The sequence below is a fragment of the Anomaloglossus baeobatrachus genome, chromosome 9 (assembly GCF_048569485.1).
Source record: "Anomaloglossus baeobatrachus isolate aAnoBae1 chromosome 9, aAnoBae1.hap1, whole genome shotgun sequence".
In the NCBI taxonomy this organism is placed as follows: domain Eukaryota; kingdom Metazoa; phylum Chordata; class Amphibia; order Anura; family Aromobatidae; genus Anomaloglossus; species Anomaloglossus baeobatrachus.
The window spans coordinates 164330595-164352774 of record NC_134361.1 but is presented as its reverse complement, the minus strand read 5'-3'; the positions used below and the strand labels follow the sequence as shown (position 1 = coordinate 164352774).

The 22180-nt window shown below is 47.2% G+C and overlaps 14 non-coding genes and 2 pseudogenes across 14 annotated transcripts; all 16 read right to left on the bottom strand.

The window, feature by feature from the left end:
• Window positions 1–16: 16 nt before the first annotated feature.
• LOC142251961 (U2 spliceosomal RNA) lies at window positions 17–207 on the bottom strand. Its single transcript, XR_012725360.1, has one exon. It is a non-coding gene; the product is annotated as a U2 spliceosomal RNA (small nuclear RNA).
• Window positions 208–1540: 1333 nt separating this feature from the next.
• LOC142253348 (U2 spliceosomal RNA) lies at window positions 1541–1736 on the bottom strand. Its single transcript, XR_012726647.1, has one exon. It is a non-coding gene; the product is annotated as a U2 spliceosomal RNA (small nuclear RNA).
• A 718-nt stretch (window positions 1737–2454) lies between these two features.
• On the bottom strand, window positions 2455–2602 carry LOC142253628 (U2 spliceosomal RNA; annotated as a pseudogene).
• Window positions 2603–3935: 1333 nt separating this feature from the next.
• On the bottom strand, window positions 3936–4126 carry LOC142252882 (U2 spliceosomal RNA). The gene has a single exon (XR_012726246.1). It is a non-coding gene; the product is annotated as a U2 spliceosomal RNA (small nuclear RNA).
• A 1333-nt stretch (window positions 4127–5459) lies between these two features.
• Window positions 5460–5650, bottom strand: LOC142251959 (U2 spliceosomal RNA). Its single transcript, XR_012725358.1, has one exon. It is a non-coding gene; the product is annotated as a U2 spliceosomal RNA (small nuclear RNA).
• A 1333-nt stretch (window positions 5651–6983) lies between these two features.
• On the bottom strand, window positions 6984–7174 carry LOC142251958 (U2 spliceosomal RNA). Its single transcript, XR_012725357.1, has one exon. It is a non-coding gene; the product is annotated as a U2 spliceosomal RNA (small nuclear RNA).
• Window positions 7175–8507: 1333 nt separating this feature from the next.
• Window positions 8508–8705, bottom strand: LOC142253122 (U2 spliceosomal RNA). Its single transcript, XR_012726441.1, has one exon. It is a non-coding gene; the product is annotated as a U2 spliceosomal RNA (small nuclear RNA).
• A 739-nt stretch (window positions 8706–9444) lies between these two features.
• Window positions 9445–9586, bottom strand: LOC142253708 (U2 spliceosomal RNA; annotated as a pseudogene).
• Window positions 9587–10919: 1333 nt separating this feature from the next.
• Window positions 10920–11110, bottom strand: LOC142251957 (U2 spliceosomal RNA). The gene has a single exon (XR_012725356.1). It is a non-coding gene; the product is annotated as a U2 spliceosomal RNA (small nuclear RNA).
• Window positions 11111–12443: 1333 nt separating this feature from the next.
• On the bottom strand, window positions 12444–12634 carry LOC142251956 (U2 spliceosomal RNA). The gene has a single exon (XR_012725355.1). It is a non-coding gene; the product is annotated as a U2 spliceosomal RNA (small nuclear RNA).
• Window positions 12635–13967: 1333 nt separating this feature from the next.
• On the bottom strand, window positions 13968–14158 carry LOC142251955 (U2 spliceosomal RNA). Its single transcript, XR_012725354.1, has one exon. It is a non-coding gene; the product is annotated as a U2 spliceosomal RNA (small nuclear RNA).
• A 1333-nt stretch (window positions 14159–15491) lies between these two features.
• LOC142251954 (U2 spliceosomal RNA) lies at window positions 15492–15682 on the bottom strand. Its single transcript, XR_012725353.1, has one exon. It is a non-coding gene; the product is annotated as a U2 spliceosomal RNA (small nuclear RNA).
• Window positions 15683–17015: 1333 nt separating this feature from the next.
• LOC142251953 (U2 spliceosomal RNA) lies at window positions 17016–17206 on the bottom strand. Its single transcript, XR_012725352.1, has one exon. It is a non-coding gene; the product is annotated as a U2 spliceosomal RNA (small nuclear RNA).
• Window positions 17207–18539: 1333 nt separating this feature from the next.
• Window positions 18540–18730, bottom strand: LOC142251952 (U2 spliceosomal RNA). The gene has a single exon (XR_012725351.1). It is a non-coding gene; the product is annotated as a U2 spliceosomal RNA (small nuclear RNA).
• Window positions 18731–20063: 1333 nt separating this feature from the next.
• LOC142251951 (U2 spliceosomal RNA) lies at window positions 20064–20254 on the bottom strand. The gene has a single exon (XR_012725350.1). It is a non-coding gene; the product is annotated as a U2 spliceosomal RNA (small nuclear RNA).
• A 1333-nt stretch (window positions 20255–21587) lies between these two features.
• LOC142251950 (U2 spliceosomal RNA) lies at window positions 21588–21778 on the bottom strand. The gene has a single exon (XR_012725349.1). It is a non-coding gene; the product is annotated as a U2 spliceosomal RNA (small nuclear RNA).
• Between the last annotated feature and the right edge of the window lie 402 nt (window positions 21779–22180).

Genomic DNA, 22180 nt, shown 5'->3' with positions numbered 1-22180 from the left:
TGGAAACTGGGTTAAGAAGGGGTGCACCGTTCCTGGAGGTACTGCAATACCAGGTCAATGCGTGGAGTGGACAGAGCAAGCTCTTTTTCCATCTCCCTGTTCTAAAAATCCATTTAATATATGGTCCCCAGATAGGGGACGTATCAGATATTAAACTGATAAGAACAGATACTACACTTGATCTTAGCCAAAAGGCCGAGAAGCGATAACCAGAATTGGTTTGGGCCTCGAGTGGCACCCTGGCCTATGCCGGACACATCTTAGGGAGAGAGAGCGAGAGGGAGACAAACCCACGCCTACAGAAGACATTTTGTCACCCAAGCCAACCCTTGAAAAGGCTGCTTTGCAGAGCAAAAACAAGAAGAATGGTGCGTTTTGCAGCCGCCGCCCCCCACTGCAATGAATCTGAATAACTCCTCCTTTAGGGCGCAAGCAACTCCCCTCCCCCTTGCAGTCTTTCCAATTCACGATACAAAAAGACGGACAGGACAGGTTGCCTGACTTTCCGTCACTGCCACCCTTTGCCATCCTTACCCGTAGAAAGCCCTTTCATCATCCCCAAACCCTAATCTTTTCCCTTTCCTTCCCAGCCCCCAAACCCTGCCCTCTGTACCCTTCTCACCACCCGCATCCCTTCTCCTGTCATCCCCCTACCACCCGGGAAAAAAAGAGCTTGCCCCCTCCTTACACTAGCCCACCCTCCCACCCAAAGAACAACTTCTGCTGCGCAGCTTGTTTTCTAGGCAGCAGCGCTATTGTGATGTCAGCGGGGGCATTGTGACAAGCCGCCAGTGTTCCGTCTCTTCATGTTGTGCACAGTTCAAACGGAAAATACATCAACAGGCAGACTACAGAAAAGCTTACTATCAAAGGTTAGAGGGGGGCTTTCTCAGAGGGCTTTTTACAGTTTTTCTATTCCCAATTAGCCGTTTAAGTGTACTTATTGAAAGTAGTAATTCTTTCATAGGCCGCCCTTTCTTAGTATTTGACGTTCCTTATATTGCGGTATGAGGCTTCGCAGTAGGTTGCAAACATTCATCACCCATGACTGTCCCCAATTGAGCTCAGAAGCTCAATGTCTATCATGACCTCTCTTTTAGAATGTCCAAGAGCAAGCAAACTATTCCTCCAGGAGAGGGCGCCAACAGACTACTAAAGAGATCATCATTACTCAAAGAAAACCCCAAAAACCAATGCATGATAGGAATAAACAGGTAACTTTCTTTGGAGTGGAAGCGGAGAGATCGCACCAGATGCCAATTCTAGATCTTATCACACCTGTGGTCACTGCAGCAGCATCAGCTGAATTCACTTTGTCCAAAAGGGATCTATTCCATTCAATTGCACATGATCTAGATTAGACTGACAACAAGATACTGCACGGGACATAGCAGAGTTGGTGAAGTTGAGTGGTGATGAGTTTGCTATTTGGATGAATAAAGCAAGTAAAAAGTGTGTTAGATAAAAATTCATTTCAATTCGCTAATCGGGCTAATATGAATCAGGTGAATCGAGTTCTGCTTTTGGAAACTGGGTTAAGAAGGGGTGCACCGTTCCTGGAGGTACTGCAATACCAGGTCAATGCGTGGAGTGGACAGAGCAAGCTCTTTTTCCATCTCCCTGTTCTAAAAATCCATTTAATATATGGTCCCCAGATAGGGGACGTATCAGATAGTAAACTGATAAGAACAGATTTTTGATTTAATGAAGCTTTCCAAAGCACCGCAAAAATGCATGACCGAAGTCACACCAAAAACAGTGCAAAGGCTAGGATTCGTGTGGACCCCTCCGTGAGAAGAGGATCCCCAAAAATCAACCCCGTCCCTCCGAGCCAGAAGGCCACAGCGAGGGTCAGGGATCTTCGGTGCTCCCCCAAGCCGAAGCCTGGTTGAGCCTTGTTGTTGCTCCCAGCGTCCACCGAGGCATCTTACCCAAGTGGAGTAGGGAGCTACTAGTCGTTGGTTTCGCAGCCGAGACTGCCCGGACCGTCAACCGGTGTTGGTTTCTCAGCCCAAGGCTGACCGGACCTCCAACCGGGTGTTGGTTTCTCAGCCCAAGGCTGACCGGACCTCCAACCGGGTGTTGGTTTCTCAGCCCAAGGCTAACCGGACCTCCAACCGGGTGTTGGTTTCTCAGCCAAAGCTGACCCGGACCTCCAACCGGGTGTTGGTTTCTCAGCCCAAAGCTGACCGGACCTCCGACCGGGATTATAAAAATTTCCCTTCTTAGCCAGAAGGCCGGGATAGGGCAATATGCTTGGAAAGTATGAATAGGCAAGGCGCGGCGTGCGACAGAGTCTGAGGCTTACCAGGGTCCCAACCTAGCAAGTTCAGACTCCCTCCAGGGTGTCCATTCCTGGGGCACATTGCACCATAACCCCCACACTTACTCAGTCTAATAGCCTCGATCCTGGTAGGGCCATGGTTTCCTCTAGATGGATATACTATCCTCCCAAAGTACTAACAAGCCCAACCTTCCAGTGTGCATTGCATCATTGTACTAAGGTGGCCGGAGCCTTAAACCACCTTTTCGAATGATACTACACTTGATCTTAGCCAAAAGGATACTACACTTGATCTTAGCCAAAAGGCCGAGAAGCGATAACCAGAATTGGTTTGGGCCTCGAGTGGCACCCTGGCCTATGCCGGACACATCTTAGGGAGAGAGAGCGAGAGGGAGACAAACCCACGCCTACAGAAGACATTTTGTCACCCAAGCCAACCCTTGAAAAGGCTGCTTTGCAGAGCAAAAACAAGAAGAATGGTGCGTTTTGCAGCCGCCGCCCCCCACTGCAATGAATCTGAATAACTCCTCCTTTAGGGCGCAAGCAACTCCCCTCCCCCTTGCAGTCTTTCCAATTCACGATACAAAAAGACGGACAGGACAGGTTGCCTGACTTTCCGTCACTGCCACCCTTTGCCATCCTTACCCGTAGAAAGCCCTTTCATCATCCCCAAACCCTAATCTTTTCCCTTTCCTTCCCAGCCCCCAAACCCTGCCCTCTGTACCCTTCTCACCACCCGCATCCCTTCTCCTGTCATCCCCCTACCACCCGGGAAAAAAAGAGCTTGCCCCCTCCTTACACTAGCCCACCCTCCCACCCAAAGAACAACTTCTGCTGCGCAGCTTGTTTTCTAGGCAGCAGCGCTATTGTGATGTCAGCGGGGGCATTGTGACAAGCCGCCAGTGTTCCGTCTCTTCATGTTGTGCACAGTTCAAACGGAAAATACATCAACAGGCAGACTACAGAAAAGCTTACTATCAAAGGTTAGAGGGGGGCTTTCTCAGAGGGCTTTTTACAGTTTTTCTATTCCCAATTAGCCGTTTAAGTGTACTTATTGAAAGTAGTAATTCTTTCATAGGCCGCCCTTTCTTAGTATTTGACGTTCCTTATATTGCGGTATGAGGCTTTGCAGCAGGTTGCAAACATTCATCACCCATGACTGTCCCCAATTGAGCTCAGAAGCTCAATGTCTATCATGACCTCTCTTTTAGAATGTCCAAGAGCAAGCAAACTATTCCTCCAGGAGAGGGCGCCAACAGACTACTAAAGAGATCATCATTACTCAAAGAAAACCCCAAAAACCAATGCATGATAGGAATAAACAGGTAACTTTCTTTGGAGTGGAAGCGGAGAGATCGCACCAGATGCCAATTCTAGATCTTATCACACCTGTGGTCACTGCAGCAGCATCAGCTGAATTCACTTTGTCCAAAAGGGATCTATTCCATTCAATTGCACATGATCTAGATTAGACTGACAACAAGATACTGCACGGGACATAGCAGAGTTGGTGAAGTTGAGTGGTGATGAGTTTGCTATTTGGATGAATAAAGCAAGTAAAAAGTGTGTTAGATAAAAATTCATTTCAATTCGCTAATCGGGCTAATATGAATCAGGTGAATCGAGTTCTGCTTTTGGAAACTGGGTTAAGAAGGGGTGCACCGTTCCTGGAGGTACTGCAATACCAGGTCAATGCGTGGAGTGGACAGAGCAAGCTCTTTTTCCATCTCCCTGTTCTAAAAATCCATTTAATATATGGTCCCCAGATAGGGGACGTATCAGATATTAAACTGATAAGAACAGATTCTACACTTGATCTTAGCCAAAAGGCCGAGAAGCGATAACCAGAATTGGTTTGGGCCTCGAGTGGCACCCTGGCCTATGCCGGACACATCTTAGGGAGAGAGAGCGAGAGGGAGACAAACCCACGCCTACAGAAGACATTTTGTCACCCAAGCCAACCCTTGAAAAGGCTGCTTTGCAGAGCAAAAACAAGAAGAATGGTGCGTTTTGCAGCCGCCGCCCCCCACTGCAATGAATCTGAATAACTCCTCCTTTAGGGCGCAAGCAACTCCCCTCCCCCTTGCAGTCTTTCCAATTCACGATACAAAAAGACGGACAGGACAGGTTGCCTGACTTTCCGTCACTGCCACCCTTTGCCATCCTTACCCGTAGAAAGCCCTTTCATCATCCCCAAACCCTAATCTTTTCCCTTTCCTTCCCAGCCCCCAAACCCTGCCCTCTGTACCCTTCTCACCACCCGCATCCCTTCTCCTGTCATCCCCCTACCACCCGGGAAAAAAAGAGCTTGCCCCCTCCTTACACTAGCCCACCCTCCCACCCAAAGAACAACTTCTGCTGCGCAGCTTGTTTTCTAGGCAGCAGCGCTATTGTGATGTCAGCGGGGGCATTGTGACAAGCCGCCAGTGTTCCGTCTCTTCATGTTGTGCACAGTTCAAACGGAAAATACATCAACAGGCAGACTACAGAAAAGCTTACTATCAAAGGTTAGAGGGGGGCTTTCTCAGAGGGCTTTTTACAGTTTTTCTATTCCCAATTAGCCGTTTAAGTGTACTTATTGAAAGTAGTAATTCTTTCATAGGCCGCCCTTTCTTAGTATTTGACGTTCCTTATATTGCGGTATGAGGCTTCGCAGTAGGTTGCAAACATTCATCACCCATGACTGTCCCCAATTGAGCTCAGAAGCTCAATGTCTATCATGACCTCTCTTTTAGAATGTCCAAGAGCAAGCAAACTATTCCTCCAGGAGAGGGCGCCAACAGACTACTAAAGAGATCATCATTACTCAAAGAAAACCCCAAAAACCAATGCATGATAGGAATAAACAGGTAACTTTCTTTGGAGTGGAAGCGGAGAGATCGCACCAGATGCCAATTCTAGATCTTATCACACCTGTGGTCACTGCAGCAGCATCAGCTGAATTCACTTTGTCCAAAAGGGATCTATTCCATTCAATTGCACATGATCTAGATTAGACTGACAACAAGATACTGCACGGGACATAGCAGAGTTGGTGAAGTTGAGTGGTGATGAGTTTGCTATTTGGATGAATAAAGCAAGTAAAAAGTGTGTTAGATAAAAATTCATTTCAATTCGCTAATCGGGCTAATATGAATCAGGTGAATCGAGTCCTGCTTTTGGAAACTGGGTTAAGAAGGGGTGCACCGTTCCTGGAGGTACTGCAATACCAGGTCAATGCGTGGAGTGGACAGAGCAAGCTCTTTTTCCATCTCCCTGTTCTAAAAATCCATTTAATATATGGTCCCCAGATAGGGGACGTATCAGATATTAAACTGATAAGAACAGATACTACACTTGATCTTAGCCAAAAGGCCGAGAAGCGATAACCAGAATTGGTTTGGGCCTCGAGTGGCACCCTGGCCTATGCCGGACACATCTTAGGGAGAGAGAGCGAGAGGGAGACAAACCCACGCCTACAGAAGACATTTTGTCACCCAAGCCAACCCTTGAAAAGGCTGCTTTGCAGAGCAAAAACAAGAAGAATGGTGCGTTTTGCAGCCGCCGCCCCCCACTGCAATGAATCTGAATAACTCCTCCTTTAGGGCGCAAGCAACTCCCCTCCCCCTTGCAGTCTTTCCAATTCACGATACAAAAAGACGGACAGGACAGGTTGCCTGACTTTCCGTCACTGCCACCCTTTGCCATCCTTACCCGTAGAAAGCCCTTTCATCATCCCCAAACCCTAATCTTTTCCCTTTCCTTCCCAGCCCCCAAACCCTGCCCTCTGTACCCTTCTCACCACCCGCATCCCTTCTCCTGTCATCCCCCTACCACCCGGGAAAAAAAGAGCTTGCCCCCTCCTTACACTAGCCCACCCTCCCACCCAAAGAACAACTTCTGCTGCGCAGCTTGTTTTCTAGGCAGCAGCGCTATTGTGATGTCAGCGGGGGCATTGTGACAAGCCGCCAGTGTTCCGTCTCTTCATGTTGTGCACAGTTCAAACGGAAAATACATCAACAGGCAGACTACAGAAAAGCTTACTATCAAAGGTTAGAGGGGGGCTTTCTCAGAGGGCTTTTTACAGTTTTTCTATTCCCAATTAGCCGTTTAAGTGTACTTATTGAAAGTAGTAATTCTTTCATAGGCCGCCCTTTCTTAGTATTTGACGTTCCTTATATTGCGGTATGAGGCTTCGCAGTAGGTTGCAAACATTCATCACCCATGACTGTCCCCAATTGAGCTCAGAAGCTCAATGTCTATCATGACCTCTCTTTTAGAATGTCCAAGAGCAAGCAAACTATTCCTCCAGGAGAGGGCGCCAACAGACTACTAAAGAGATCATCATTACTCAAAGAAAACCCCAAAAACCAATGCATGATAGGAATAAACAGGTAACTTTCTTTGGAGTGGAAGCGGAGAGATCGCACCAGATGCCAATTCTAGATCTTATCACACCTGTGGTCACTGCAGCAGCATCAGCTGAATTCACTTTGTCCAAAAGGGATCTATTCCATTCAATTGCACATGATCTAGATTAGACTGACAACAAGATACTGCACGGGACATAGCAGAGTTGGTGAAGTTGAGTGGTGATGAGTTTGCTATTTGGATGAATAAAGCAAGTAAAAAGTGTGTTAGATAAAAATTCATTTCAATTCGCTAATCGGGCTAATATGAATCAGGTGAATCGAGTTCTGCTTTTGGAAACTGGGTTAAGAAGGGGTGCACCGTTCCTGGAGGTACTGCAATACCAGGTCAATGCGTGGAGTGGACAGAGCAAGCTCTTTTTCCATCTCCCTGTTCTAAAAATCCATTTAATATATGGTCCCCAGATAGGGGACGTATCAGATATTAAACTGATAAGAACAGATACTACACTTGATCTTAGCCAAAAGGCCGAGAAGCGATAACCAGAATTGGTTTGGGCCTCGAGTGGCACCCTGGCCTATGCCGGACACATCTTAGGGAGAGAGAGCGAGAGGGAGACAAACCCACGCCTACAGAAGACATTTTGTCACCCAAGCCAACCCTTGAAAAGGCTGCTTTGCAGAGCAAAAACAAGAAGAATGGTGCGTTTTGCAGCCGCCGCCCCCCACTGCAATGAATCTGAATAACTCCTCCTTTAGGGCGCAAGCAACTCCCCTCCCCCTTGCAGTCTTTCCAATTCACGATACAAAAAGACGGACAGGACAGGTTGCCTGACTTTCCGTCACTGCCACCCTTTGCCATCCTTACCCGTAGAAAGCCCTTTCATCATCCCCAAACCCTAATCTTTTCCCTTTCCTTCCCAGCCCCCAAACCCTGCCCTCTGTACCCTTCTCACCACCCGCATCCCTTCTCCTGTCATCCCCCTACCACCCGGGAAAAAAAGAGCTTGCCCCCTCCTTACACTAGCCCACCCTCCCACCCAAAGAACAACTTCTGCTGCGCAGCTTGTTTTCTAGGCAGCAGCGCTATTGTGATGTCAGCGGGGGCATTGTGACAAGCCGCCAGTGTTCCGTCTCTTCATGTTGTGCACAGTTCAAACGGAAAATACATCAACAGGCAGACTACAGAAAAGCTTACTATCAAAGGTTAGAGGGGGGCTTTCTCAGAGGGCTTTTTACAGTTTTTCTATTCCCAATTAGCCGTTTAAGTGTACTTATTGAAAGTAGTAATTCTTTCATAGGCCGCCCTTTCTTAGTATTTGACGTTCCTTATATTGCGGTATGAGGCTTCGCAGTAGGTTGCAAACATTCATCACCCATGACTGTCCCCAATTGAGCTCAGAAGCTCAATGTCTATCATGACCTCTCTTTTAGAATGTCCAAGAGCAAGCAAACTATTCCTCCAGGAGAGGGCGCCAACAGACTACTAAAGAGATCATCATTACTCAAAGAAAACCCCAAAAACCAATGCATGATAGGAATAAACAGGTAACTTTCTTTGGAGTGGAAGCGGAGAGATCGCACCAGATGCCAATTCTAGATCTTATCACACCTGTGGTCACTGCAGCAGCATCAGCTGAATTCACTTTGTCCAAAAGGGATCTATTCCATTCAATTGCACATGATCTAGATTAGACTGACAACAAGATACTGCACGGGACATAGCAGAGTTGGTGAAGTTGAGTGGTGATGAGTTTGCTATTTGGATGAATAAAGCAAGTAAAAAGTGTGTTAGATAAAAATTCATTTCAATTCGCTAATCGGGCTAATATGAATCAGGTGAATCGAGTTCTGCTTTTGGAAACTGGGTTAAGAAGGGGTGCACCGTTCCTGGAGGTACTGCAATACCAGGTCAATGCGTGGAGTGGACAGAGCAAGCTCTTTTTCCATCTCCCTGTTCTAAAAATCCATTTAATATATGGTCCCCAGATAGGGGACGTATCAGATATTAAACTGATAAGAACAGATTTTTTGATTTAATGAAGCTTTCCAAAGCACCGCAAAAAATGCATGACCGAAGTCACACCAAAAACAGTGCAAAGGCTAGGATTCGTGTGGACCCCTCCGTGAGGAGAGGGTCCCCAAAAATCAACCCCGTCCCTCCGAGCCAGAAGGCCACAGCAAGGGTCAGGGATCTTCGGTGCTCCCCCAAGCCGAAGCCTGGTTGAGCCTTGTCGTTGCTCCCAGCGTCCACCCAGGCATCTTACCCAAGTGGAGTAGAGAGCTACTAGTTGTTGGTTTCGCAGCCGAAACTGCCCGGACCGTCAACCGGTGTTGGTTTCTCAGCCCAAGGCTAACCGGACCTCCAACCGGGTGTTGGTTTCTCAGCCGAAGCTGACCCGGACCTCCAACCGGGTGTTGGTTTCTCAGCCGAAGCTGACCCGGACCTCCAACCGGGTGTTGGTTTCTCAGCCGAAGCTGACCCGGACCTCCAACCGGGTGTTGGTTTCTCAGCCAAAGCTGACCCAGACCTCCAACCGGGTGTTGGTTTCTCAGCCCAAAGCTGAACGGACCTCCGACCATGATTATAAAAATTTCCCTTCCTAGCCAGAAGGCCGGGATAGAGCAATATGCTCAGAAAGTATGAAAAGGCAAGGTACGGTGTGCTACAGAGCCCAAGGCTCGCCGGGGTCCCAAGCCAGCAAGCTCAGACTCACTCCAGGGTCGTCAATCCTGGGGCACATTGCACCATAGCCCCCACACTTACTCAGTCTAATAGCCTCGATCCTGGTAGGGCCATGGTTTCCTCTAGATGGATATACTATCCTCCCAAAGTACTAACAAGCGCAACCTTCCAGTGTGCATTGCATCATTGTACTAAGGTGGCCGGAGCCTTAAACCACCTTTTCGAACGATACTACACTTGATCTTAGCCAAAAGGCCGAGAAGCGATAACCAGAATTGGTTTGGGCCTCGAGTGGCACCCTGGCCTATGCCGGACACATCTTAGGGAGAGAGAGCGAGAGGGAGACAAACCCACGCCTACAGAAGACATTTTGTCACCCAAGCCAACCCTTGAAAAGGCTGCTTTGCAGAGCAAAAACAAGAAGAATGGTGCGTTTTGCAGCCGCCGCCCCCCACTGCAATGAATCTGAATAACTCCTCCTTTAGGGCGCAAGCAACTCCCCTCCCCCTTGCAGTCTTTCCAATTCACGATACAAAAAGACGGACAGGACAGGTTGCCTGACTTTCCGTCACTGCCACCCTTTGCCATCCTTACCCGTAGAAAGCCCTTTCATCATCCCCAAACCCTAATCTTTTCCCTTTCCTTCCCAGCCCCCAAACCCTGCCCTCTGTACCCTTCTCACCACCCGCATCCCTTCTCCTGTCATCCCCCTACCACCCGGGAAAAAAAGAGCTTGCCCCCTCCTTACACTAGCCCACCCTCCCACCCAAAGAACAACTTCTGCTGCGCAGCTTGTTTTCTAGGCAGCAGCGCTATTGTGATGTCAGCGGGGGCATTGTGACAAGCCGCCAGTGTTCCGTCTCTTCATGTTGTGCACAGTTCAAACGGAAAATACATCAACAGGCAGACTACAGAAAAGCTTACTATCAAAGGTTAGAGGGGGGCTTTCTCAGAGGGCTTATTACAGTTTTTCTATTCCCAATTAGCCGTTTAAGTGTACTTATTGAAAGTAGTAATTCTTTCATAGGCCGCCCTTTCTTAGTATTTGACGTTCCTTATATTGCGGTATGAGGCTTCGCAGTAGGTTGCAAACATTCATCACCCATGACTGTCCCCAATTGAGCTCAGAAGCTCAATGTCTATCATGACCTCTCTTTTAGAATGTCCAAGAGCAAGCAAACTATTCCTCCAGGAGAGGGCGCCAACAGACTACTAAAGAGATCATCATTACTCAAAGAAAACCCCAAAAACCAATGCATGATAGGAATAAACAGGTAACTTTCTTTGGAGTGGAAGCGGAGAGATCGCACCAGATGCCAATTCTAGATCTTATCACACCTGTGGTCACTGCAGCAGCATCAGCTGAATTCACTTTGTCCAAAAGGGATCTATTCCATTCAATTGCACATGATCTAGATTAGACTGACAACAAGATACTGCACGGGACATAGCAGAGTTGGTGAAGTTGAGTGGTGATGAGTTTGCTATTTGGATGAATAAAGCAAGTAAAAAGTGTGTTAGATAAAAATTCATTTCAATTCGCTAATCGGGCTAATATGAATCAGGTGAATCGAGTTCTGCTTTTGGAAACTGGGTTAAGAAGGGGTGCACCGTTCCTGGAGGTACTGCAATACCAGGTCAATGCGTGGAGTGGACAGAGCAAGCTCTTTTTCCATCTCCCTGTTCTAAAAATCCATTTAATATATGGTCCCCAGATAGGGGACGTATCAGATATTAAACTGATAAGAACAGATACTACACTTGATCTTAGCCAAAAGGCCGAGAAGCGATAACCAGAATTGGTTTGGGCCTCGAGTGGCACCCTGGCCTATGCCGGACACATCTTAGGGAGAGAGAGCGAGAGGGAGACAAACCCACGCCTACAGAAGACATTTTGTCACCCAAGCCAACCCTTGAAAAGGCTGCTTTGCAGAGCAAAAACAAGAAGAATGGTGCGTTTTGCAGCCGCCGCCCCCCACTGCAATGAATCTGAATAACTCCTCCTTTAGGGCGCAAGCAACTCCCCTCCCCCTTGCAGTCTTTCCAATTCACGATACAAAAAGACGGACAGGACAGGTTGCCTGACTTTCCGTCACTGCCACCCTTTGCCATCCTTACCCGTAGAAAGCCCTTTCATCATCCCCAAACCCTAATCTTTTCCCTTTCCTTCCCAGCCCCCAAACCCTGCCCTCTGTACCCTTCTCACCACCCGCATCCCTTCTCCTGTCATCCCCCTACCACCCGGGAAAAAAAGAGCTTGCCCCCTCCTTACACTAGCCCACCCTCCCACCCAAAGAACAACTTCTGCTGCGCAGCTTGTTTTCTAGGCAGCAGCGCTATTGTGATGTCAGCGGGGGCATTGTGACAAGCCGCCAGTGTTCCGTCTCTTCATGTTGTGCACAGTTCAAACGGAAAATACATCAACAGGCAGACTACAGAAAAGCTTACTATCAAAGGTTAGAGGGGGGCTTTCTCAGAGGGCTTTTTACAGTTTTTCTATTCCCAATTAGCCGTTTAAGTGTACTTATTGAAAGTAGTAATTCTTTCATAGGCCGCCCTTTCTTAGTATTTGACGTTCCTTATATTGCGGTATGAGGCTTCGCAGTAGGTTGCAAACATTCATCACCCATGACTGTCCCCAATTGAGCTCAGAAGCTCAATGTCTATCATGACCTCTCTTTTAGAATGTCCAAGAGCAAGCAAACTATTCCTCCAGGAGAGGGCGCCAACAGACTACTAAAGAGATCATCATTACTCAAAGAAAACCCCAAAAACCAATGCATGATAGGAATAAACAGGTAACTTTCTTTGGAGTGGAAGCGGAGAGATCGCACCAGATGCCAATTCTAGATCTTATCACACCTGTGGTCACTGCAGCAGCATCAGCTGAATTCACTTTGTCCAAAAGGGATCTATTCCATTCAATTGCACATGATCTAGATTAGACTGACAACAAGATACTGCACGGGACATAGCAGAGTTGGTGAAGTTGAGTGGTGATGAGTTTGCTATTTGGATGAATAAAGCAAGTAAAAAGTGTGTTAGATAAAAATTCATTTCAATTCGCTAATCGGGCTAATATGAATCAGGTGAATCGAGTTCTGCTTTTGGAAACTGGGTTAAGAAGGGGTGCACCGTTCCTGGAGGTACTGCAATACCAGGTCAATGCGTGGAGTGGACAGAGCAAGCTCTTTTTCCATCTCCCTGTTCTAAAAATCCATTTAATATATGGTCCCCAGATAGGGGACGTATCAGATATTAAACTGATAAGAACAGATACTACACTTGATCTTAGCCAAAAGGCCGAGAAGCGATAACCAGAATTGGTTTGGGCCTCGAGTGGCACCCTGGCCTATGCCGGACACATCTTAGGGAGAGAGAGCGAGAGGGAGACAAACCCACGCCTACAGAAGACATTTTGTCACCCAAGCCAACCCTTGAAAAGGCTGCTTTGCAGAGCAAAAACAAGAAGAATGGTGCGTTTTGCAGCCGCCGCCCCCCACTGCAATGAATCTGAATAACTCCTCCTTTAGGGCGCAAGCAACTCCCCTCCCCCTTGCAGTCTTTCCAATTCACGATACAAAAAGACGGACAGGACAGGTTGCCTGACTTTCCGTCACTGCCACCCTTTGCCATCCTTACCCGTAGAAAGCCCTTTCATCATCCCCAAACCCTAATCTTTTCCCTTTCCTTCCCAGCCCCCAAACCCTGCCCTCTGTACCCTTCTCACCACCCGCATCCCTTCTCCTGTCATCCCCCTACCACCCGGGAAAAAAAGAGCTTGCCCCCTCCTTACACTAGCCCACCCTCCCACCCAAAGAACAACTTCTGCTGCGCAGCTTGTTTTCTAGGCAGCAGCGCTATTGTGATGTCAGCGGGGGCATTGTGACAAGCCGCCAGTGTTCCGTCTCTTCATGTTGTGCACAGTTCAAACGGAAAATACATCAACAGGCAGACTACAGAAAAGCTTACTATCAAAGGTTAGAGGGGGGCTTTCTCAGAGGGCTTTTTACAGTTTTTCTATTCCCAATTAGCCGTTTAAGTGTACTTATTGAAAGTAGTAATTCTTTCATAGGCCGCCCTTTCTTAGTATTTGACGTTCCTTATATTGCGGTATGAGGCTTCGCAGTAGGTTGCAAACATTCATCACCCATGACTGTCCCCAATTGAGCTCAGAAGCTCAATGTCTATCATGACCTCTCTTTTAGAATGTCCAAGAGCAAGCAAACTATTCCTCCAGGAGAGGGCGCCAACAGACTACTAAAGAGATCATCATTACTCAAAGAAAACCCCAAAAACCAATGCATGATAGGAATAAACAGGTAACTTTCTTTGGAGTGGAAGCGGAGAGATCGCACCAGATGCCAATTCTAGATCTTATCACACCTGTGGTCACTGCAGCAGCATCAGCTGAATTCACTTTGTCCAAAAGGGATCTATTCCATTCAATTGCACATGATCTAGATTAGACTGACAACAAGATACTGCACGGGACATAGCAGAGTTGGTGAAGTTGAGTGGTGATGAGTTTGCTATTTGGATGAATAAAGCAAGTAAAAAGTGTGTTAGATAAAAATTCATTTCAATTCGCTAATCGGGCTAATATGAATCAGGTGAATCGAGTTCTGCTTTTGGAAACTGGGTTAAGAAGGGGTGCACCGTTCCTGGAGGTACTGCAATACCAGGTCAATGCGTGGAGTGGACAGAGCAAGCTCTTTTTCCATCTCCCTGTTCTAAAAATCCATTTAATATATGGTCCCCAGATAGGGGACGTATCAGATATTAAACTGATAAGAACAGATACTACACTTGATCTTAGCCAAAAGGCCGAGAAGCGATAACCAGAATTGGTTTGGGCCTCGAGTGGCACCCTGGCCTATGCCGGACACATCTTAGGGAGAGAGAGCGAGAGGGAGACAAACCCACGCCTACAGAAGACATTTTGTCACCCAAGCCAACCCTTGAAAAGGCTGCTTTGCAGAGCAAAAACAAGAAGAATGGTGCGTTTTGCAGCCGCCGCCCCCCACTGCAATGAATCTGAATAACTCCTCCTTTAGGGCGCAAGCAACTCCCCTCCCCCTTGCAGTCTTTCCAATTCACGATACAAAAAGACGGACAGGACAGGTTGCCTGACTTTCCGTCACTGCCACCCTTTGCCATCCTTACCCGTAGAAAGCCCTTTCATCATCCCCAAACCCTAATCTTTTCCCTTTCCTTCCCAGCCCCCAAACCCTGCCCTCTGTACCCTTCTCACCACCCGCATCCCTTCTCCTGTCATCCCCCTACCACCCGGGAAAAAAAGAGCTTGCCCCCTCCTTACACTAGCCCACCCTCCCACCCAAAGAACAACTTCTGCTGCGCAGCTTGTTTTCTAGGCAGCAGCGCTATTGTGATGTCAGCGGGGGCATTGTGACAAGCCGCCAGTGTTCCGTCTCTTCATGTTGTGCACAGTTCAAACGGAAAATACATCAACAGGCAGACTACAGAAAAGCTTACTATCAAAGGTTAGAGGGGGGCTTTCTCAGAGGGCTTTTTACAGTTTTTCTATTCCCAATTAGCCGTTTAAGTGTACTTATTGAAAGTAGTAATTCTTTCATAGGCCGCCCTTTCTTAGTATTTGACGTTCCTTATATTGCGGTATGAGGCTTCGCAGTAGGTTGCAAACATTCATCACCCATGACTGTCCCCAATTGAGCTCAGAAGCTCAATGTCTATCATGACCTCTCTTTTAGAATGTCCAAGAGCAAGCAAACTATTCCTCCAGGAGAGGGCGCCAACAGACTACTAAAGAGATCATCATTACTCAAAGAAAACCCCAAAAACCAATGCATGATAGGAATAAACAGGTAACTTTCTTTGGAGTGGAAGCGGAGAGATCGCACCAGATGCCAATTCTAGATCTTATCACACCTGTGGTCACTGCAGCAGCATCAGCTGAATTCACTTTGTCCAAAAGGGATCTATTCCATTCAATTGCACATGATCTAGATTAGACTGACAACAAGATACTGCACGGGACATAGCAGAGTTGGTGAAGTTGAGTGGTGATGAGTTTGCTATTTGGATGAATAAAGCAAGTAAAAAGTGTGTTAGATAAAAATTCGTTTCAATTCGCTAATCGGGCTAATATGAATCAGGTGAATCGAGTTCTGCTTTTGGAAACTGGGTTAAGAAGGGGTGCACCGTTCCTGGAGGTACTGCAATACCAGGTCAATGCGTGGAGTGGACAGAGCAAGCTCTTTTTCCATCTCCCTGTTCTAAAAATCCATTTAATATATGGTCCCCAGATAGGGGACGTATCAGATATTAAACTGATAAGAACAGATACTACACTTGATCTTAGCCAAAAGGCCGAGAAGCGATAACCAGAATTGGTTTGGGCCTCGAGTGGCACCCTGGCCTATGCCGGACACATCTTAGGGAGAGAGAGCGAGAGGGAGACAAACCCACGCCTACAGAAGACATTTTGTCACCCAAGCCAACCCTTGAAAAGGCTGCTTTGCAGAGCAAAAACAAGAAGAATGGTGCGTTTTGCAGCCGCCGCCCCCCACTGCAATGAATCTGAATAACTCCTCCTTTAGGGCGCAAGCAACTCCCCTCCCCCTTGCAGTCTTTCCAATTCACGATACAAAAAGACGGACAGGACAGGTTGCCTGACTTTCCGTCACTGCCACCCTTTGCCATCCTTACCCGTAGAAAGCCCTTTCATCATCCCCAAACCCTAATCTTTTCCCTTTCCTTCCCAGCCCCCAAACCCTGCCCTCTGTACCCTTCTCACCACCCGCATCCCTTCTCCTGTCATCCCCCTACCACCCGGGAAAAAAAGAGCTTGCCCCCTCCTTACACTAGCCCACCCTCCCACCCAAAGAACAACTTCTGCTGCGCAGCTTGTTTTCTAGGCAGCAGCGCTATTGTGATGTCAGCGGGGGCATTGTGACAAGCCGCCAGTGTTCCGTCTCTTCATGTTGTGCACAGTTCAAACGGAAAATACATCAACAGGCAGACTACAGAAAAGCTTACTATCAAAGGTTAGAGGGGGGCTTTCTCAGAGGGCTTTTTACAGTTTTTCTATTCCCAATTAGCCGTTTAAGTGTACTTATTGAAAGTAGTAATTCTTTCATAGGCCGCCCTTTCTTAGTATTTGACGTTCCTTATATTGCGGTATGAGGCTTCGCAGTAGGTTGCAAACATTCATCACCCATGACTGTCCCCAATTGAGCTCAGAAGCTCAATGTCTATCATGACCTCTCTTTTAGAATGTCCAAGAGCAAGCAAACTATTCCTCCAGGAGAGGGCGCCAACAGACTACTAAAGAGATCATCATTACTCAAAGAAAACCCCAAAAACCAATGCATGATAGGAATAAACAGGTAACTTTCTTTGGAGTGGAAGCGGAGAGATCGCACCAGATGCCAATTCTAGATCTTATCACACCTGTGGTCACTGCAGCAGCATCAGCTGAATTCACTTTGTCCAAAAGGGATCTATTCCATTCAATTGCACATGATCTAGATTAGACTGACAACAAGATACTGCACGGGACATAGCAGAGTTGGTGAAGTTGAGTGGTGATGAGTTTGCTATTTGGATGAATAAAGCAAGTAAAAAGTGTGTTAGATAAAAATTCATTTCAATTCGCTAATCGGGCTAATATGAATCAGGTGAATCGAGTTCTGCTTTTGGAAACTGGGTTAAGAAGGGGTGCACCGTTCCTGGAGGTACTGCAATACCAGGTCAATGCGTGGAGTGGACAGAGCAAGCTCTTTTTCCATCTCCCTGTTCTAAAAATCCATTTAATATATGGTCCCCAGATAGGGGACGTATCAGATATTAAACTGATAAGAACAGATACTACACTTGATCTTAGCCAAAAGGCCGAGAAGCGATAACCAGAATTGGTTTGGGCCTCGAGTGGCACCCTGGCCTATGCCGGACACATCTTAGGGAGAGAGAGCGAGAGGGAGACAAACCCACGCCTACAGAAGACATTTTGTCACCCAAGCCAACCCTTGAAAAGGCTGCTTTGCAGAGCAAAAACAAGAAGAATGGTGCGTTTTGCAGCCGCCGCCCCCCACTGCAATGAATCTGAATAACTCCTCCTTTAGGGCGCAAGCAACTCCCCTCCCCCTTGCAGTCTTTCCAATTCACGATACAAAAAGACGGACAGGACAGGTTGCCTGACTTTCCGTCACTGCCACCCTTTGCCATCCTTACCCGTAGAAAGCCCTTTCATCATCCCCAAACCCTAATCTTTTCCCTTTCCTTCCCAGCCCCCAAACCCTGCCCTCTGTACCCTTCTCACCACCCGCATCCCTTCTCCTGTCATCCCCCTACCACCCGGGAAAAAAAGAGCTTGCCCCCTCCTTACACTAGCCCACCCTCCCACCCAAAGAACAACTTCTGCTGCGCAGCTTGTTTTCTAGGCAGCAGCGCTATTGTGATGTCAGCGGGGGCATTGTGACAAGCCGCCAGTGTTCCGTCTCTTCATGTTGTGCACAGTTCAAACGGAAAATACATCAACAGGCAGACTACAGAAAAGCTTACTATCAAAGGTTAGAGGGGGGCTTTCTCAGAGGGCTTTTTACAGTTTTTCTATTCCCAATTAGCCGTTTAAGTGTACTTATTGAAAGTAGTAATTCTTTCATAGGCCGCCCTTTCTTAGTATTTGACGTTCCTTATATTGCGGTATGAGGCTTCGCAGTAGGTTGCAAACATTCATCACCCATGACTGTCCCCAATTGAGCTCAGAAGCTCAATGTCTATCATGACCTCTCTTTTAGAATGTCCAAGAGCAAGCAAACTATTCCTCCAGGAGAGGGCGCCAACAGACTACTAAAGAGATCATCATTACTCAAAGAAAACCCCAAAAACCAATGCATGATAGGAATAAACAGGTAACTTTCTTTGGAGTGGAAGCGGAGAGATCGCACCAGATGCCAATTCTAGATCTTATCACACCTGTGGTCACTGCAGCAGCATCAGCTGAATTCACTTTGTCCAAAAGGGATCTATTCCATTCAATTGCACATGATCTAGATTAGACTGACAACAAGATACTGCACGGGACATAGCAGAGTTGGTGAAGTTGAGTGGTGATGAGTTTGCTATTTGGATGAATAAAGCAAGTAAAAAGTGTGTTAGATAAAAATTCATTTCAATTCGCTAATCGGGCTAATATGAATCAGGTGAATCGAGTTCTGCTTTTGGAAACTGGGTTAAGAAGGGGTGCACCGTTCCTGGAGGTACTGCAATACCAGGTCAATGCGTGGAGTGGACAGAGCAAGCTCTTTTTCCATCTCCCTGTTCTAAAAATCCATTTAATATATGGTCCCCAGATAGGGGACGTATCAGATATTAAACTGATAAGAACAGATACTACACTTGATCTTAGCCAAAAGGCCGAGAAGCGATAACCAGAATTGGTTTGGGCCTCGAGTGGCACCCTGGCCTATGCCGGACACATCTTAGGGAGAGAGAGCGAGAGGGAGACAAACCCACGCCTACAGAAGACATTTTGTCACCCAAGCCAACCCTTGAAAAGGCTGCTTTGCAGAGCAAAAACAAGAAGAATGGTGCGTTTTGCAGCCGCCGCCCCCCACTGCAATGAATCTGAATAACTCCTCCTTTAGGGCGCAAGCAACTCCCCTCCCCCTTGCAGTCTTTCCAATTCACGATACAAAAAGACGGACAGGACAGGTTGCCTGACTTTCCGTCACTGCCACCCTTTGCCATCCTTACCCGTAGAAAGCCCTTTCATCATCCCCAAACCCTAATCTTTTCCCTTTCCTTCCCAGCCCCCAAACCCTGCCCTCTGTACCCTTCTCACCACCCGCATCCCTTCTCCTGTCATCCCCCTACCACCCGGGAAAAAAAGAGCTTGCCCCCTCCTTACACTAGCCCACCCTCCCACCCAAAGAACAACTTCTGCTGCGCAGCTTGTTTTCTAGGCAGCAGCGCTATTGTGATGTCAGCGGGGGCATTGTGACAAGCCGCCAGTGTTCCGTCTCTTCATGTTGTGCACAGTTCAAACGGAAAATACATCAACAGGCAGACTACAGAAAAGCTTACTATCAAAGGTTAGAGGGGGGCTTTCTCAGAGGGCTTTTTACAGTTTTTCTATTCCCAATTAGCCGTTTAAGTGTACTTATTGAAAGTAGTAATTCTTTCATAGGCCGCCCTTTCTTAGTATTTGACGTTCCTTATATTGCGGTATGAGGCTTCGCAGTAGGTTGCAAACATTCATCACCCATGACTGTCCCCAATTGAGCTCAGAAGCTCAATGTCTATCATGACCTCTCTTTTAGAATGTCCAAGAGCAAGCAAACTATTCCTCCAGGAGAGGGCGCCAACAGACTACTAAAGAGATCATCATTACTCAAAGAAAACCCCAAAAACCAATGCATGATAGGAATAAACAGGTAACTTTCTTTGGAGTGGAAGCGGAGAGATCGCACCAGATGCCAATTCTAGATCTTATCACACCTGTGGTCACTGCAGCAGCATCAGCTGAATTCACTTTGTCCAAAAGGGATCTATTCCATTCAATTGCACATGATCTAGATTAGACTGACAACAAGATACTGCACGGGACATAGCAGAGTTGGTGAAGTTGAGTGGTGATGAGTTTGCTATTTGGATGAATAAAGCAAGTAAAAAGTGTGTTAGATAAAAATTCATTTCAATTCGCTAATCGGGCTAATATGAATCAGGTGAATCGAGTTCTGCTTTTGGAAACTGGGTTAAGAAGGGGTGCACCGTTCCTGGAGGTACTGCAATACCAGGTCAATGCGTGGAGTGGACAGAGCAAGCTCTTTTTCCATCTCCCTGTTCTAAAAATCCATTTAATATATGGTCCCCAGATAGGGGACGTATCAGATATTAAACTGATAAGAACAGATACTACACTTGATCTTAGCCAAAAGGCCGAGAAGCGATAACCAGAATTGGTTTGGGCCTCGAGTGGCACCCTGGCCTATGCCGGACACATCTTAGGGAGAGAGAGCGAGAGGGAGACAAACCCACGCCTACAGAAGACATTTTGTCACCCAAGCCAACCCTTGAAAAGGCTGCTTTGCAGAGCAAAAACAAGAAGAATGGTGCGTTTTGCAGCCGCCGCCCCCCACTGCAATGAATCTGAATAACTCCTCCTTTAGGGCGCAAGCAACTCCCCTCCCCCTTGCAGTCTTTCCAATTCACGATACAAAAAGACGGACAGGACAGGTTGCCTGACTTTCCGTCACTGCCACCCTTTGCCATCCTTACCCGTAGAAAGCCCTTTCATCATCCCCAAACCCTAATCTTTTCCCTTTCCTTCCCAGCCCCCAAACCCTGCCCTCTGTACCCTTCTCACCACCCGCATCCCTTCTCCTGTCATCCCCCTACCACCCGGGAAAAAAAGAGCTTGCCCCCTCCTTACACTAGCCCACCCTCCCACCCAAAGAACAACTTCTGCTGCGCAGCTTGTTTTCTAGGCAGCAGCGCTATTGTGATGTCAGCGGGGGCATTGTGACAAGCCGCCAGTGTTCCGTCTCTTCATGTTGTGCACAGTTCAAACGGAAAATACATCAACAGGCAGACTACAGAAAAGCTTACTATCAAAGGTTAGAGGGGGGCTTTCTCAGAGGGCTTTTTACAGTTTTTCTATTCCCAATTAGCCGTTTAAGTGTACTTATTGAAAGTAGTAATTCTTTCATAGGCCGCCCTTTCTTAGTATTTGACGTTCCTTATATTGCGGTATGAGGCTTCGCAGTAGGTTGCAAACATTCATCACCCATGACTGTCCCCAATTGAGCTCAGAAGCTCAATGTCTATCATGACCTCTCTTTTAGAATGTCCAAGAGCAAGCAAACTATTCCTCCAGGAGAGGGCGCCAACAGACTACTAAAGAGATCATCATTACTCAAAGAAAACCCCAAAAACCAATGCATGATAGGAATAAACAGGTAACTTTCTTTGGAGTGGAAGCGGAGAGATCGCACCAGATGCCAATTCTAGATCTTATCACACCTGTGGTCACTGCAGCAGCATCAGCTGAATTCACTTTGTCCAAAAGGGATCTATTCCATTCAATTGCACATGATCTAGATTAGACTGACAACAAGATACTGCACGGGACATAGCAGAGTTGGTGAAGTTGAGTGGTGATGAGTTTGCTATTTGGATGAATAAAGCAAGTAAAAAGTGTGTTAGATAAAAATTCATTTCAATTCGCTAATCGGGCTAATATGAATCAGGTGAATCGAGTTCTGCTTTTGGAAACTGGGTTAAGAAGGGGTGCACCGTTCCTGGAGGTACTGCAATACCAGGTCAATGCGTGGAGTGGACAGAGCAAGCTCTTTTTCCATCTCCCTGTTCTAAAAATCCATTTAATATATGGTCCCCAGATAGGGGACGTATCAGATATTAAACTGATAAGAACAGATACTACACTTGATCTTAGCCAAAAGGCCGAGAAGCGATAACCAGAATTGGTTTGGGCCTCGAGTGGCACCCTGGCCTATGCCGGACACATCTTAGGGAGAGAGAGCGAGAGGGAGACAAACCCACGCCTACAGAAGACATTTTGTCACCCAAGCCAACCCTTGAAAAGGCTGCTTTGCAGAGCAAAAACAAGAAGAATGGTGCGTTTTGCAGCCGCCGCCCCCCACTGCAATGAATCTGAATAACTCCTCCTTTAGGGCGCAAGCAACTCCCCTCCCCCTTGCAGTCTTTCCAATTCACGATACAAAAAGACGGACAGGACAGGTTGCCTGACTTTCCGTCACTGCCACCCTTTGCCATCCTTACCCGTAGAAAGCCCTTTCATCATCCCCAAACCCTAATCTTTTCCCTTTCCTTCCCAGCCCCCAAACCCTGCCCTCT